We start from the raw sequence: 18,855 nt of genomic DNA, 5'->3' as shown, positions 1-18,855 counted from the left end.
ACATTTTATTCGGCAGATGAATTTTTAGCAAATATTTATTGACCTCTTACCATTGCCTCATTGGGCTAGATGCTGTAGGCAAAGTTATTTGTCTTCAAGGAGCTTAGGTTTGAAGTTGAAGACAAATATGTGAGTTTAGAATTACACTTGAATGTGTCAAAGTGATTCAGAAGGTGTGTATATGTGGGACAATAAAAACATAAAAGGGGTGTTCAAATCTGCCTCAGGTAGTGGATGTTCAGGGGAAGCAATATCTGCCATAGCTCTGATAGAATCAGAGGAACTGGAGAAAAGTTACTTCAGGTAGAGATCTGCATAGATGATCTTAGAAGAGCAATTGGTTCAAGGGTCTGGAAAAGATGCGTATGTCAGGAGGTATGGTGTATGAGAGGTACACAGAGACCAATTGTGAGCGGCTTCACATATTATTCTGCAGGATTCATATTTTATTTGAAGCAATGAAGAATCACAAAATGTTTTATTCATTACCCTGGTTACAACACGTGGGACTACATCAGGAATGCGGAGATGGAATCAGGGATCAGAGGATGGGGTAGAGGGGAACCCTTGAAATTCTAAGAAAAATTTCTTGTGAATATTTATAAGCACAGTTTTCTGAGAGAGCATCTGGAGCCTCCATTAGATCCTACAGTGTCCTATCAGCTAATATTCGTTGGGCTAGAGGCAGGAGACCAGAGAAAATGCTTTTGTAATAACTCCAGTGAGACATGATGAAGCTGAGAATCAAAGCACTTTTACTGGGGTAGAAATATGCTCTGTGAACTGAAGAGTGTTATATGAATGTTAAGTGTTGTTAAACTGAATTATCTCATTATTTCAAACTTGTTGGGGAAAAGGAAAATTTAAATCTGTGCAAAATGCAAAATGAAAACAATTTCTCCACTTCTGTTGTGTGGGCATCCATTCAAACCTTTTAATTTTTCATGAGAAACTATTTGCTGGAATCTAACTTCTGCCCCAGTGAATAAGGAAGCATAAAACTTGACCATTGATTAGCAACAAAGAACAGCTGTGCTTTTTGTTGTTTTGTGTTGTTTGGTTTGCCAGTTTATTTTGCCAGTAGTATAATCTTACTTTATCTGGTGTCTGTTTTTCTAAATCTTAATTTGGGGGATGGTAGTTAAGATTTTTTGAAGAAGAGAACATAGTCCAGTCACTCCACCAGTATCCTAAGTTTATCCTTAGATAAAACTAGACCAATAGAGAGTTTTGTGTTTGGTCCTTCATTGAAGTGTCCTTTTTACTGTGCTCTGAAATGATATAATTCATCTGCACTGAAAAAAAATAAGAAATGGGCATTTTGGCAGTACATAAGTAAAGATTTAGAGAGACCTAGAGAGCCAAATCCAAGGCCCAGGTCCAATGCCCAGGTGTAAGTTCCAAGGCCAAGACCAAAGCTTAATTCCAAGGTTTCAGTTTCCAAGGTCTATGGTCCAAACTTTATTTTTACAATCCAGATCCACATCAAAGATCTAAGCTTAAATCAAAGTTCCATATCCTGGTCCAAGTTTCATGTTAAAGATATGTCCAAGGAATTGGGCAAATCTAAGTGTAAGGTTCAAGTCCAAGGTTCATGTTCAGAAAGAAGTTCCATGTTTTACCTCTTTATTAAAATTCAGGTCCAGGCTTGGGACCTAGAACATAGAGCTGAACCTCAACATGACATTGGCCCTGGGAGTCGTTCTTGGACTTCATATCTAGACAGTAATGTTGGGACTTGACTTATAAGTTCTGGGTCTCAGACATGGACCTGGTCCTTGGCCTTGATTTATGGATCTTGACCCTGGCCCTAAACCTACACTTGGACCCAGACATTGTACCTGGTTTTGGACATTGGATTTAAAACTTTCAACCAGATTTTTCTTAGACCTTTTACTTGGACTCCTGACAGGGACCTGGACCTTGGATCTTCAACCTGAAATTGGGTCTATATTTTGGATATTCTTCTCTTTTCCATCCCCAGTTCCCCATTCTGACATCTGCCAATTCATTTTCTCTCGAGTTCTTACCACTTCCTTCCCCTTATACCTGTGATTTTCCAAAATTTTTATCTTTTTCCTCTTCACCCTAATTCTAATTTGATGCCTCACAATTCTCCATAACTATCTCTGGCATTTCACATCCATCTCCCTTTTTTTTATTATTATTATTATTTATTTTTGGGACAGAGAGAGACAGAGCATGAACGGGGGAGGGGCAGAGAGAGAGGGAGACACAGAAAGGGAAACAGGCTCCAGGCTCCGAGCCATCAGCCCAGAGCCTGACACGGGGCTCGAACTCACAGACCGCGAGATCGTGACCTGGCTGAAGTCGGACGCTTAACCGACTGCGCCACCCAGGCGCCCCCCATCTCCCTTTTCTAAACCATGCCAATTCTCTAAATATTTTTCGAAAGTCAAGTTTCCAAAATTTTCTCCCTGCTTTTTCCACTTTAACTCTTTCCCATTCCACTTCTATAAGATTTTATCATCATTTTTTCTTCTTTTCACTCTGGAAAATTCCCCATGATTTTCTCTCCCTTTGTCACTTTTCTCTAATCTCATCTCTGCCAGTCTCCATTATTTCTCCATTATGAAATATTCTGATTCTTGAAGATTTCAGGTAATATCCTCACTGGGAAAAACTGAGAGCTTTTTCTCTATGGTCAGGAGCAAGAAAAAGATGTCCACTCTCACCACTGTTATTTAACATAGCCCTGGAAGTCCTAGCCTCAGAAATCAGACAACAAAAAGAAACAAAAGGCATCCAAATCACCAAGGGAGAAGTAAAATTTTCACTATTTGCAGATGAAAATCATTTCATCTATATAGAAAAGCTTAAAAATGTCACCAAAAATAACCCTGCTAGTACTTAAACCCCAATTCAGTAAAGTTGCATGCTGAGAAATTAAGAAATCGATCACATTTACATTTGCACCAAAACCCATAAGATACTTAAGAATAAAACTAACTAAAGTGGTGAAAGACCTGTACTCTGAAAACTATAAAATATTGATGAAAAAAGTTGAAAAGGACACAAAGAAATGAAAAGACATTCCATGCTCATGGATTGAAAGAAGAAATATTGTTAAAATGTCTATACTATCCAAATCAATCTATACATTTAATTCAATCCCTATCAAAATGCCAACAGCAGTTTTCACAGAGCTAGAACAAACAATTCTAAAATGTGTATGTAACAATAAAAGACCCAGAATAATCAAATAAAGCAATCTTTCTTTCTTTCTTTCTTTCTTTCTTTCTTTCATTCTTTCTTTCTTTCTTCTTTCTTTTTCTTTCTTTCTTTCTTTTAAATTTTATAACGTTTATTTAGTTTTGAGTGACAGAGAGAGACAGAGCACGAACAGGGGAGGAGCATAGAGAGAAAGAAACAAAATTTGAAGCAGGCTCCAGGCTCTGAGCTGTCAGCACAAAGCCGGATGTAGGGCTTGAACCCATTAACTGTGAGATCATGACCTGAGCTGAAGTTGGAGCCTTAACCGAACTGAGCCACTCAGATGCCCCACCGCCCCCCAAAGCAATCTTGAAAAAGAAAAGCTGGAGGTATCACAATTCCAGACTTCAAGCTATATTACAAAGCTATAGTCATCAAGACAGTATGGTACTGGCAAAAAGCAGAGACACACAGATCAATGGAACAAAATAGAAATCCTATAAATGAACCCACAACTATATGGTTAATTAATCTTTGACAAAGCAGGTAATAATATACAATGGAAAAAAGACAGTCTCTTCAACAAATGCTGTTGGGAAAACTGGATAGCAAGGTGCAAAAGAATGAAACTGGATCACTTTCTTACACTTTATTAAAAAAAAAAAAAAGAAGAAGAGAAAAGGAAAAAAAACCCTCAAAATTGATTAAAGAACTATTCTAGAGGAGAACACAGGCAGTAACTTCTTTGGCATCAACTGTAACAACTTTTTACTAGATATGGGTCCTGAAACAAGGGAAACAAAAGCAAAAATAAACTATTGGGGCTTCACCAAATAAGCTTCTACACAGTGAAGGAAACAATCAGCAAAACTAAAAGGTAACCTATAAAATGGGAGAAGATATTTGCAAATGTCATATCTGATAAAGGATTTCCAAAGTATATAAAGAACTTATAAAACTCAATACCTGGGCAACTGGAAGACTTAGGCATCCCACTCTTGATTTTGGCTCAGGTCATGATCTCACAGTTGGTGGGATTGAGCCCTGTGTCAGGCTTCATGCTGGGCATGGAGCCTGCTTAGGATTATTTCTCTCCCTCTGACCCTCCCCTTCTCATGTGCTATTTCTATAAATAAATAAATAAATAAATAAATAAATAAGGGCACCTGGTGGCTCAGTCAGTGAAGTGTCCGACTTTGGCTCAGGTCATGATTTTGTGGTCTGTGAGTTTGAGCCCCACGTCGGGGTCTGTGCTGACAGCTCAGAGCCTGGAGTCTGTTTCAGATTCTGTGTCTCCCTCTCTCTCTGACCCTCCCCCGTTCATGCTCTGTCTCTCTCTGTCTCAAAAATAAATAAACGTTAAAAAAATTTAAAAAAAAAGAAATAAAAACCAAAAGCAAAAAACCTGAACAATCAAATAATCTCATTTAAAAATGGGCAGAAGACATTAATAGACATTTTTCTAAAGAAGACATCCAGATGGCCAGAAGACACATAAAAGGGTGCTCAATGTCACTCATCATCAAGGAAATACAAATCAAAATCACAATGAGATATTACCTCATAGCAGTCAAAAAGGCTAAAATTAATAACATAGGAAACAACAAATGCTGGCAAGGATGTGGAGAAAAGGGAACAGTCTCACACCATTGGTAGGAATGCAAACTGGTGCGGCCACTCTGCAAAACAGCATGGAGGTTCCTCAAAAAATTAAAAATACAACTACCTTAGGATCCAGCAATTTCACTACTATTTGCCAAAAGGATAAAAAAATACTAATTAAGAGAGATACATGTATACATTTATAGCAGCATTATCATTAATAGCCAAATTATAGGAAGAGCCCAAATTTCCATCAACCAATGAATGGATAAAGAAGAGATGGCATATATATAATGAAATATTACGCAGTCTTAGAATAAAATCTCGCCATTTGCAATGACATGGATGGGGCTGGGGAGTATTATCCTAAGTGAAATAAGTCGGCTAAAGAAAGGAAATGGGCACCTGAGTGGCTGAGTAGGTTGAGTGTCAGTCTCTTGATTTCAGCTCAGGTCATGATCTTAGGGTCCTGAGATCGAGTCCCACATCATGCTTAGCATGGAGCCTGCTAAAGATTCTCTCTCTCTCTCTCTCTCTCTCTCTCTCTCTCTCTCTCAATTTCTCTCTCTCTCTCTCTGTCTCTCTCTCTATCTCTCTATCTTTCTCTCTCTCCTCCAACCCCTCTCCCCAGCTTGCACAAGCACACACTCTCTTTTGCTCTCTAAAAACAAACAAACAAAAAAGAAAGTAAGAACACTGGAGAATGAATAAGTGAATGTAAAACAAACACCTTCATTTTTCTTATCCTTAATTGATCTAAAGATTGCAGTTTGTTCAAAATAGTAGTAGCAATAAGGTATTTGATTATGCATGCTATGCTTATGTGTTTGTGTGTGTCTGTGCTTATGTATAAGTAAAATGAATAGCAGTAATTATATAAAGTACAGGAATGAGGAATTAGAAATATTATAAAGTACTTACAATATCTGTAAAGTAGTATAGTGTTATTTGAAAGTGGACTTAGATCAATTCTAAATATATATTACAAACTCTAGGGCAATCACTTAAAAAATGTTTAAGAATAGGTTAAATGCCAAAAGGAGAAAAATAATTATATAAAATGCTCAGTTAAAACAATAAAAGGCATAAAAATTGTGGAAGGCAAGGATAGAAACAAATAACAAGGGCAAAAAGTAAAAATCAGTAACAAGTATGGTAGATATTAACACATCTTTGTAAATCACTTTAAACATAAATTATATAATCATATAGAGAAAATCCTCAAGATTCCACCAAAAACTGCTAGAAGTAATAAATGATTCAGTATAGTTGCAGGATACCAAATTAACACCAGAAATCAGTAGCATTTCCATGAGCTAATAATAAAGTTGAAGAAAGAGAAATTGAGAAAACAACATCATTTACAATTTCACCAAAAAGAAAAAAACACCTAGGAATAAACTTAACCAAAGAGGTGAAAACTCTGCACTCTGAAAACTATGAAACATTGATGAAAGAAATAGAAGATAACACAAAGAAATGGAAAGCTTTTCTATGCTCATGGATTGAAAGAATTAATATTGTTAAAGTGTCCATATTACCCCAATCTAAAGATTCAATGCAATCCCTATCAAAATACCTACATTTTTCATGAAACTAGAACAAATAATACTAAAATTTGCATGGAAAACAAAAGACTGCAAATAGCCAAAACAATCTTGAGAAAGAAGAATAAATGTGGAAGTATCACAATTCCAAATTTCAAGATACACTACAAAGCTGTAGTAATCAAACTGTATGGTTCTGGCACAAAATGACACATAGATCAATGGAACAGAATAGAAAGCCCAGAAATTGATCCATGTGGTCAATTAATCTATGACAAAGGAAACATGAATATAGAGTGGAGAAAAAGACAATCTCTTCAATAAAAGATGTTGGGAAAATTGGACAGCTACAGGTTAAAAAAAATAAAACTGAACCACCTTTTAACAGCATACACAAAAAATAAACTCAAAATGGATTAAAGACCTGAAAACATAAAAATCCTAGAAGAGAACATGGGCAGTAATTTTTCTGGCATTGGATATAGCAGTATTTGTCTACCTATGTCTCCTAAGGCAAAGGAAACAAGAGCAAAAATTATTTTTTGGGACTACATCAAACTAAAAAGACTTGCACATCAAAGAAAACCATCAGCAAAACAAAAAGACACCCACTGAATGGGAGAGAATATTTACAAGTGATGTAGCTAATGAGTGGTTAATATCCAAAATATACAAAGAGCATACACCACTCAACACCAGAACAACAACAATCTGATTTTAAAAAAATGGGCAGAGGACCTAAATAGACATTTCTCCAAAGAAGACATACAGATAGCCAACAGACACATGAAAAGACAAATCATGATATATTCTTTTTTTCTTGTTGTTTCAAGTTTTTATTTAAATTTCTGTTAGAGGGTGCCTACGTGGTTCAGTCAGTTAAGTGTCTGACTCTTGATTTTGGCTCAGGTCATGATCTCGTGGTTCACAAGTTTGAGCCCTGCCTTGAGCTCTGCACTGACAGCATGGAGTCTGCTTGGAATTCTGTCTCTCTACCCCTTCCATGCTCTCTCTCTTTCGCTCTCAAAATAAATAAATAAACTTAAAAAAAAAAGTTGTTAAAAATAAATTAAATAAAGTAAATTTCAGTTAGTTAACATGCAATGTAATATTAGTTTCAGGAGTAGAATTTACTGATTTATCACTTACACAAAACACCCAGTGCTCATCACAAGAAGTGTCTATCACCCATTTAATTCATCCCCATGCCCACCCCACCTCTAACAACCCTCAGTTTGTTCTCTATAGTTGAGTCTGTTTTATGGTTTGCTTCTCTCTTTTTTCTCCCTATACTAACCTGTTTTGTTTCTTAAATTCCATATGAGTTCCATATGTTTCCAAATTCCATATAGTATTTGTGTTTCTCGGACCTATTTCACTTAGCATCATTTATTTTTTTGGCTTTAAATAATTTATTGATTAGTAAAGCTTAACCAGTTTGCATAATATTTTCAGTACAATATCTGGGAATGATGATTGAGAAAAACCCAAGGCACTAGAGGAGAGCATCTGAACACAGAACGAGGTGGCAGAAGGTTAGTGAGGCATTGGAGAGTCTGGCTGGTGGGTACCAAGGAGGCCCTGAGCACCAGCCACCACCGTATGTCCCATGGGTCAGAAGCCCCTGCCTTAGGAAGGGGACAGAGGTTGTGGGGCGGAGGAAGGGGTTGGAGAAGACATGAGGTCCCGGTGCCTGGGGACAGGGTTGCCAGGGTAAGGTTACTTCAGCTAGACCTTCACCCCTATGATATGAATGTCATTACATTTCATGGAGTCACTGAGTTAACTAATTCTACTCTCATGATCCACATTTTTTCTTTCTCTCTTTTGTTTAGCTTCATTATTTTACATAATTGTGTTCTATATCACTTATTTGTTCCTTTGCTTCCTCCTTGTAGTCATTACATCCACTCAATTTTCAATATCAGTTATTGCATTTTTCACTTCAGCTTGATTGTTTTTTTAGCTCTTTTATCCCTGTGGTAAGGATATCCCTTATGTCTTCCATGCTTTTCTTAAGCCCAGCTAGTATGCTTACGATTGTTGCTTTAAATTCTGGATTAGGTATATTACTTATATCTGCTATGATTAGAACACTGGCCATGGCCTTTTCTTGTTCTTTATTTTGGGATGAATTCTTCTGTGTTGGCATATTGTCTAGATATCTGTCTTCTTCTCTGTTAGAAAAGTCTGTTATATTTCTTGCTCCTGAGAGTAATGGCTTTATTAAGAAGAGGTCATATAATGTCCAGGACGTGGAGCTTAACGGAATGTCTCTTGTGTGTTCTTGTGCACTCTGCTGCTATATTTTGGTGGTTTTATCCCCCAGGTCAGTCATCTGACAGAGGTATTCCTTGCCTGAGTGGGCAGTGTTTGGACAATGTCCAGAGTGTGGTAAGTTTTAAGTAGCTGTGTTCTGGTCTGCTTTTTAAGAGACTGAGAACTGAAGTTTTGCAGAACTCTATGGTCAGTAGATGTGGTGCATGTGGGTGGTTGTGAACCTTAACTGGGGAAGGGGCCTTCTGTGCTTGCCCTTAGGTACACTTGCCCAAGAAAAGCAATAACAGCAGAATGCAGGGAGACAAGACTTGGTGTAAGCAGGTTAGGCAGGCAGTGTCAGTGCTGTGTTGTTTACTGAAGTTGGTTTATGCTGAGGAGTGGAAAGGGAAATGGCATCAGCCCGTTCCTTTGTATCCAGAAAGGGGAGTCCCTGCTTGCTACTCTCAGGGAAGCACTTTCAGAGAAGTGAATGATTTCCCTCATGAATCCCAGACACTTTTCATATTGCTATTTTCACACTATCTTCATGTTGCTTGCCTGCCTGGAGCAGCAAACCTTGAGCTCTATCCCAGTGAAGACTGATGACTTTTAAAATTCCAAACTTCAGGGACCTGATGTGGCAATGACCCAGGAAGTAGGGATAGAAGGAATATACTTCAACATGATAAAGGCCATATTTAAAAAAACACAGCTAATATCATCCTCAGTGGGAAAAAACTAGAGCTTTCCCTCTATGGTCAGGAATAAGACAGAAATGTCCACTCTCACCATTGTTATCTAACATAGTACCATAAATCTTAGCCTTGGCAATTAGACAACGAAAAGAAATAAAAGGTACCCAAATCAGCAAGGAAGAAGTCACTTTCACTATTTGCAGATGATATGATATACTATATTGAAAAACCTGAAAAATGCCACCAAAAAAACTGTTAGAATTGATATATGAATCCAGTAAAGTTATGGGATACAAAATCAACATACAGAAATATGTTGCACTTCTATACACCAATAATGAAGCAGCATAAAGAGAAATCAAGGATTGGATCCCATTCACAACTTCATCAAAAACATAAGATATCTAGGAGTAAACCGAGTCAAAGAGGTAAAAGATCTAAACTCTGAAAACTGTAAACCACTGATGGAAGAAATTGAAGAAGAAATGGAAAAATATTCTATGCTAATGGATTGGAAGAGTAAATATTGTTAAAATGTCTACACCACTCAAAGAAATCTATACATTTAGTGCATCAAAATACCAACAGCTGTTTTCACAGAGCTAGAACAATCTTAAAATCCCAAAAGACTCTGAAGAGTCAAAGAAACCTTGAAAAAGAAAAGCAAAACTGGAGGCATAACAATTCTGGACTTCAAATATATTTCAAAGCTGTAGTGATCAAAACTATATGGTACTGGCACAAAAAACAAACACATAGATCGGTGGAACAGAAGAGAAAACCCAGAAATGAACCCACACCTATGTGGTGAACTAATATTCAAAAAAATCAGGAAAGGATATCCAGTGGGAAAATTTTTCTTCAAAGAATGGTGTTGAGAGATGTCTGGGTGGCTCAGTTGGTTGAGCATTCGACTTTGGTTCAGGTCATAATCTCATCATTTGTGAATTTGAGCCCCGCATTTGGCTCTGTGCTGACAGCTCAGAGCCTGAAGCCTGCTTCAGATTCTGTTTCTCCCTCTCTCTTGGCCCCTCACTCACTCACAGTCTGTCTCTCTCTCCCCCCGCAAAATAAATAAACATTAAAAAATGGTGTTGAGAACACTGGGCAGTAACATGCAAAAGAATGAAACTGAACCACTTTCTTACACCATAAATATTTTTAAAATAAATTCAAAATGGATGAAAGACCTAAATTTGAGATGGGAAACCATAAATATCTTAGAGAACACAGGCAATAACCTCTTTGACATTGGCTGTAGGAATTTCTTACTATGTTTCCTCAGATAAGGGAAACAAAAGCAAAAATAAACTATTGGGACTCCATCAAAATAAAAAGCTTCTATACAGCAAAGGAAACAATCAATAAAACTAAAAGACAACCTACAGAATGGGAGAAGTTGTTTGCAAATGATATATATGATAAAGGATTATTATCCAAAATCTATAAAAAACTTATCAATCTCAGCACCCAAAAAAGGAATAATCCAGTTAAAAAATGGGCAGAAGAGAAACATAGATATTTTTAAAGGAAGACATACAGATGGCTAAAAGACACATGAAAAGATGTTTAACATCACTCATCATCAGAGAAATACAAATCAAAACTACAATGAGATATCATCTCACACCTGTTGGAATGCCTAAAATTAACAACCCAGTGAATAACAGAAGTTGGTGACAATGTGGAGAAATTGGAATCCTCTTTCACTATTGGTGGGAATGCAAACTGGTGTATCCACTCTGGACAACAGTATGGAGGTTCCTCAAAAAGTTAAAAATAGAACTATGACCCAGAAATTGCACTACTAGGTATTTACCTACAGGATACAAAAATACTGATTTGAAGGGATACATGCACCCTGATGTTTATAGCAGTAGTATTTCAATAGTCAAATTATGAAAAAAGCCCAGATGTCCATCAACTGATGAATGGTTAAAGATGTTGTATGTATATACAACAGAATATTACTCAGCCATCAAAAATAATGAAGTCTTGCCATTTGCAATGATGTTGTTGTAACTAGAGAGTATTATGCTAAGTTAAACAAGTCAGTCAGAGAAAGACAAATACCATATGATTTCACTCACATGTGGAATTTAATAAACAAGAGAGATGAGCATAAGGGAAAGAAAAAAGAGAGAGAAGCAAACCTTAAAACAGACTCTTATTAAGAGAACAAACTGAGGGTTGTTGGAGGGAAGGTGGGTTGGAGGATAGGTTAAATTGATGAAGGGTATTAAGGAGGGCACTTCTTGTGATGAGCACTGGGTGTTGTATGTACATAGTGAATTACTAAATTCTACACCTAAAACTAATTATTACACAGTATGTAAACTAAGTGAAATTTAAATAAAAACTTGAAAAAAAGAATAGAAGGACCAATGTCATATGATTTTACTTATTGCAAAATAGAAAAAAAATTAACAAGCAGAATTCGACCTATACATACAGATAACAAAATGATGGTTGCCACAGGTGAGGAGGGTGGAGGGTTACACAAAATAAGTAAAAGGGAGAGGAAAGTGTGAAGTACAGGTATTCAGTTATGGAATAAATAAATCATGGGAATAAATGGCACAGCATAAGGAATACACTGAACAATATTGTAATAAAGAATGTATGGGGATAGATGGTAGCTCTATTAGTGGTGAACATAGAATAATGTATAAAATTGTTGAATTACTATGTTGTACACCTGAAACTAATGTAATATTTTGTGTCAACTACACTACAAAATATCAATGATTTCAATACACCAATTAAAAGGCAGAGATTATCGGAGCAGGGGGAGGGCAGAGAGAGAAAGAGAGAGTGATAGAGACAATCCCAAGCAATCTCAGAGAGGTCAGCATGGAGCCTGATGTGGGGCTTAATGCAGAGCTTGATTCCAGGAATCATGAGATCATGACCTGAGCCAAGATCAAGAGTCAGACATTTCACTGACTGAGCCACCCAGATGCCCTTATATCTTTCTTTAAAAATAAAAATAATAAGAACTTTCTTCTCTGACTGGAGAAGAAGCAGTCAGAGAAGTAGGGAGATCCTAATCTTGTCTCATCCCTTGAACATAGCTAGAGAGTTATCAAATCATTCTGAACACCAAAGAAATAAAGTGGAGGTATGAATGAACAAAAGCTGCAAGACTACATGTAGAAAAGGAACCATTCTTTGGAAGGTAGGAGGTGCAGAGAATTTACCAGGAGAGATATTTCTCTGGGCCCACACTGGGGTGGGGGGCGGGGAAGCTGGCTTAAAGAGGCTACTGCAAAGTAGTACAAGTAGCAGAGCAAAAACTCTGAACTTGTAGCAGTCCCCTACCATGGATAAAGAGCATAGCTGAAAGGTGCTCAAGTGGTGAAGTGGGTAAGAATACCGGGAGTGACAGCATGGTCAGAGGATCCCTTGGGTTGAAATAGAGGTCACACAAAAGTTCTGTGCTCTTTCCAGGCATAAGAGAGAGGACTCATCCCAGCTGAGGGCTGCAAGGAGGTGTGCCTGCTTTCTGCTCTGTTTTCACATAAATTCTGAACAGCAGCAGAGTCTTACCACTGCCTTTTTAAACATGGGCTGGCAAAAGTACAGTGAGATCCTCCCCCAGGGGAACAGCATGGGTTCTCACAGTGGGGATCCCTAAAATTTGGAGGTTTGAAATTCAGTCGTGTACCTGAAATAAAGCTTGGACACAAGCTGAGTGAATGTGGGGTTCTAACAGAAACTAGAGACACAAGAGAAGTGATTAATTGTCCTGTGAGGTTTCCATGAAGAGTGGAGGGCAGGAACTTTCAGGTCCCGGGCTATAGAGCAGGGTGCATTCTACCCTTTACGGCTGAAAGTGTTCAGAGTGCAAAATAGCACCACCTAGTGGAGGCTGGAGCCACTTACAACAAGCTCTGCCCCTCTGCACACTTCAGGTGCACTTCGACTGAAACAAGTCAGCGCAGCAGGTCCCTCACTCAAGAAGACCAACACAACTCCTTTGCACCAAGTTAATAATTTTGGTGCTGCAAAGTTCCCGCTCTAGGAGAATTAGGCTCTAACTTCAGTTTTATTTAATTCGTTATTTTTTCCTTTTATTTATTTTCTCATTTTTTAATTCCTTTTTTTTACTTTTTACTACATTTTGTTTTTATATATACATATCCTTTTATTTTTTTAATGTTTTTATTTTTTTTTTTTTGAGAAAGTGAGAGAGACAAGCATGAGCAGGGGAGAGGCAGAGAGAAAACGAGACATGGAATCTGAGTAAGCTCCAGGCTCTGAGCTGTCAACACAGAGCCTGATGGGTAGCTCAAACCTATGAACTTCGAGATCATGACCTGAGCTGAAGACATTTAGCCTACTGAGCCATCCCCATGTCCCTTCTTTTATTTTTAATTTTTTATTTTATTGGTTTTGGGGGGTTTATTTTATTATTTTATTTTATTTTATTTTATTTTATTTTATTTTATTTATTTTTGGATCTCGATATTTTTATCAAACAGATCAAAACATACCCAAGATCTTTTTTTTGTTGTTGTGTTTTGTTTGCTTTTTTGATTTTTGTTTCTCTCTTTGTGTGTTTTCTCTTCTTTTCTTTTCTTTCTTTCCTCTTTTCTTTTTGGAAAAAAAAATGAGATAGAGAAACTCATCCCCAAAGAAAGAACAGGCAATAGAACTCATTCATGGATTTAATTGACACAAATATAAGTAAGATATCTGAACCAGACTTTAAAACCACAATTATAGGGGTGCCTGGGTGACTCAGTCAGTTAAGCATCCAGCTCTTGATTTCCACTCTAGTCATGATCTCACATTTTGTAAGATTGAACCCCTCATTGGGCTCTGTGCTGACAGCGCAGAGCTTGCTTGGGACTCTCTCTCTCTCTCTCTCTCTCTCTCTCCTATGCCCCTCTCCCACTCATGCTCTCTTTCTTTTGTTCTCTTTATCTCTTTCTCTCAGTGTAAATAAATAAATATAAAAAATAAATTTAATTAAAAACCCCCATGATTATAAGAATATTATCTGGGGTTGAAAAATAATAGAAGACACCAGAGAATCCCTTTCCGCAGGGATAAAAGAACTAAAGTTTAGTCAAATCAAAATTAAAAATGCTATAACTGAAGTCGATAGGAAGATGGCGGCGTAGGAGGACGCTGGGCTCACCGCGTGTCCTGCTGATCACTTAGATTACACCTACACCTGCCTAAATAACCCAGAAAACCGCAGAGGATTAGCAGAATGGAGTCGACGGAGCCAAGCGCAGACGAGAGGCCCACGGAAGAGGGTAGGAAGGGCGGCGAGGCGGTGCGCGCTCCACGGACTGGCGGGAGGGAGCCGGGGCGGAGGGGCGGCTCGCTGGCCAAGCAGAGCCCCCAAGTCTGGCTTGCAAAAAGCGGAGGGGCCTGACGGACTGTGTTCTGACAGCAAGCGCGACTTAGCGTCTGGGAGGTCATAAGTTAACAGCTCTGCTCAGAAAGCGGGAAGGCTGGAGGACAAAGGGAAGGAAAGCTGCTGAGCCCCCGGACGACAGAGCTCAGTTTGGTGGGGAACAAAGGTGCTCGCCAGCGCCATCTTCCCCGCCCATCCCCCAGCCAAAATCCCAAAGAGAACCAGTTCCCGCCAGGGAACTTGCTCGCTCCGCGCAAACACCCAACTCTGCGCTTCTGCGGAGCCAAACCTCCGGCAGCGGATCTGACTCCCTCCTGCTGCCACAGGGCCCCTCCTGAAGTGGATCACCTAAGGAGAAGCAAGCTAAGCCTGCCCCTCCTGCCCCTGTGCACCTTGCCTACCCACCCCAGCTAAGACGCCAGATCCCCAGCATCACAAGCCTGGCAGTGTGCAAGTAGCCCAGACAGGCCACCCCACCCCACAGTGAATCCCGCCCCTAGGAGAGGGGAAGAGAAGGCACGCACCAGTCTGACTGTGGCCCCAGTGGTGGGCTGGGGGCAGACATCAGGTCTGACTGCGGCTCCGCCCACCAACTCCAGTTATACACCACAGCACAGGGGAAGTTCCCTGCAGGTCCTCACCACGCCAGGGACTATCCAAAATGACCAAGCGGAAGAATTCCCCTCAGAAGAATCTCCAGGAAATAACAACAGCTAATGAGCTGATCAAAAAGGATTTAAATAATATAATAGAAAGTGAATTTAGAATAATAGTCATAAAATTAATCGCTGGGCTTGAAAACAGTATAGCTGACAGCAGAGAATCTCTTGCTACAGAGATCAAGGGACTAAGGAACAGTCACGAGGAGCTGAAAAACGCTTTATTTTTTTTTTTAAATTTTTTTTTCAACGTTTTTTATTTATTTTTGGGACAGAGAGAGACAGAGCATGAGTGGGGGAGGGGCAGAGAGAGAGGGAGACACAGAATCAGAAACAGGCTCCAGGCTCTGAGCCATCAGCCCAGAGCCTGACGCGGGGCTCGAACTCACGGACCGCGAGATCGTGACCTGGCTGAAGTCGGACGCTTAACCGACTGCGCCACCCAGGCGCCCCTGAAAAACGCTTTAAATGAAATGCATAACAAAATGGAAACCACCACAGCTCGGATTGAAGAGGCAGAGGAGAGAATAGGTGAACTAGAAGATAAAGTTATGGAAAAAGAGGAAGCTGAGAAAAAGAGAGATAAAAAAATCCAGGATATGAGGGGAAAATTAGAGAACTAAGTGATACACTAAAAAGAAATAATATACGCATAATTGGTATCCCAGAGGAGGAAGAGAGAGGGAAAGGTGCTGAAGGGGTACTTGAAGAAATAATAGCTGAGAACTTCCCTGAAGTGGGGAAGGAAAAAGACATTGAAATCCAAGAGGCACAGAGAACTCCCTTCAGACGTCACTTGAATCGATCTTCTGCACGACATATCATAGTGAAACTGGCAAAATACAAGGATAAAGAGAAAATTCTGAAAGCAGCAAGGGGTAAACGTGCCCTCACATATAAAGGGAGACCTATAAGACTCGTGACTGATCTCTCTTTTGAAACTTGGCAGGCCAGAAAGAATTGGCACGAGATTTTCAGGGTGCTAGACAGAAAAAATATGCAGCCGAGAATCCTTTATCCAACAAGTCTGTCATTTAGAATAGAAGGAGAGATAAAGGTCTTCCCAAACAAACAAAAACTGAAGGAATTTGTCACCACTAAACCAGCCCTCCAAGAGATCCTAAGGGGGACCCTGTGAGACAAAGTACCAGAGACATCACTACAAGCATAAAACATACAGACATCACAATGACTCTAAACCCATATCTTTCTATAATAACACTGAATGTAAATGGATTAAATGCGCCAACCAAAAGACATAGGGTATCAGAATGGATAAAAAAAACAAGACCCATCTATTTGCTGTCTACAAGAGACTCATTTTAGACCTGAGGACACCTTTAGATTGAGAGTGAGGGGATGGAGAACTATTTATCATGCTACTGGAAGCCAAAAGAAAGCTGGAGTAGCCATACTTATATCAGACAAACTAGACTTTAAATTAAAGGCTGTAACAAGAGATGAAGAAGGACATTATATAATAGTGACAGGGTCTATCCATCAGGAAGAGCTAGCAATTATAAATTTCCATGTGCTGAATACCAGAGAGCCCAAATATATAAAACAATTACTCATAAACACAAGCAACCTTATTGATAAGAATGTGGTCATTGCAGGGGACTTTAACACCCCACTTACAGAAATGGATAGATCATCTAGACACACGGTCAATAAAGAAACAAGGGCCCTGAACGAGACATTGGATCAGATGGACTTGACAGATCTATTTAGAACTCTGCATCCCAAAGCAACAGAATATACTTTCTTCTCGAGTGCACATGGAACATTTCCAAGATAGATCATATACTGGGTCACAAAACAGCCCTTCATAAGTTTACAAGAATTGAAATCATACCATGCATACTTTCAGACCACAATGCTATGAAGCTTGAAATCAACCACAGAAAAAAGTCTGGAAAACCTCCAAAAGCATGGAGGTTAAAGAACACCCTACTAACGAATGAGTGGGTCAACCAGGCAATTCGAGAAGAAATTAAAAAATATATGGAAACAAACGAAAATGAAAATACAACAATCCAAACGCTTTGGGACGCAGCGAAGGCAGTCCTGAGAGGAAAATACATTGCAATCCAGGCCTATCTCAAGAAACAAGAAAAATCCCAAATACAAAATCTAACAGCACACCTAAAGGAAATAGAAGCAGAACAGCAAAGGCAGCCTAAACCCAGCAGAAGAAGAGAAATAATAAAGATCAGAGCAGAAATAAACAATATAGAATCTAAAAAAACTGTAGAGCAGATCAACGAAACCAAGAGTTGGTTTTTTGAAAAAATAAACAAAATTGACAAACCTCTAGCCAGGCTTCTCAAAAAGAAACGGGAGATGACCCAAATAGATAAAATCATGAATGAAAATGGAATTATTACAACCAATCCCTCAGAGATACAAACAATTATCAGGGAATACTATGAAAAATTATATGCCAACAAATTGGACAACCTGGAAGAAATGGACAAATTCCTGAACACCCACACTCTTCCAAAACTCAATCAGGAGGAAATAGAAAGCTTGAACAGACCCATCACCAGCGAAGAAATTGAATCGGTTATCAAAAATCTCCCAACAAATAAGAGTCCAGGACCAGATGGCTTCCCAGGGGAGTTCTACCAGACGTTTAAAGCAGAGATAATACCTGTCCTTCTCAAGCTTTTCCAAGAAATAGAAAGGGAAGGAAAACTTCCAGACTCATTCTATGAAGCCAGTATTACTTTGATTCCTAAACCAGACAGAGACCCAGTAAAAAAAGAGAACTACAGGCCAATATCCCTGATGAATATGGATGCAAAAATTCTCAATAAGATGCTAGCAAATCGAATTCAATGGCATATAAAAAGAAATATTCACCATGACCAAGTGGGATTCATTCCTGGGATGCAGGGCTGGTTCAACATTCGCAAATCAATCAACGTGATACATCACATTACCAAAAAAAAAAGAGAAAAACCATATGATCCTGTCAATCGATGCAGAAAAGGCCTTTGACAAAATCCAGCACCCTTTCTTAATAAAAACCCTTGAGAAAGTCGGGATAGAAGGAACATACTTAAAGATCATAAAAGCCATTTATGAAAAGCCCACAGCTAACATCATCCTCAATGGGGAAAAACTGAGAGCTTTTTCCCTGAGATCAGGAACACGACAGGGATGCCCACTCTCACCGCTGTTGTTTAACATAGTGCTGGAAGTTCTAGCATCAGCAATCAGACAACAAAAGGAAATCAAAGGCATCAAAATTGGCAAAGATGAAGTCAAGCTTTCGCTTTTTGCAGATGACATGATATTATACATGGAAAATCCGACAGACTCCACAAAAAGTCTGCTAGAACTGATACCTGAATTCAGCAAAGTTGCAGGATACAAAATCAATGTACAGAAATCAGTTGCATTCTTATACACTAACAATGAAGTAACAGAAAGACAAATAAGGAAAATGATCCCTTTAACAATTGCACCAAGAAGCATAAAATACCTAGGAATAAATCTAACCAAAGATGTAAAGGATCTGTATGCTGAAAATTATAGAAAGC

This window comes from Herpailurus yagouaroundi, unplaced genomic scaffold (genome assembly GCF_014898765.1).
Source record: "Herpailurus yagouaroundi ecotype Mexico unplaced genomic scaffold, PumYag 185, whole genome shotgun sequence".
NCBI classification, from domain to species: Eukaryota; Metazoa; Chordata; class Mammalia; order Carnivora; family Felidae; genus Herpailurus; species Herpailurus yagouaroundi.
Note: the sequence above shows the minus strand (reverse complement) of the source record.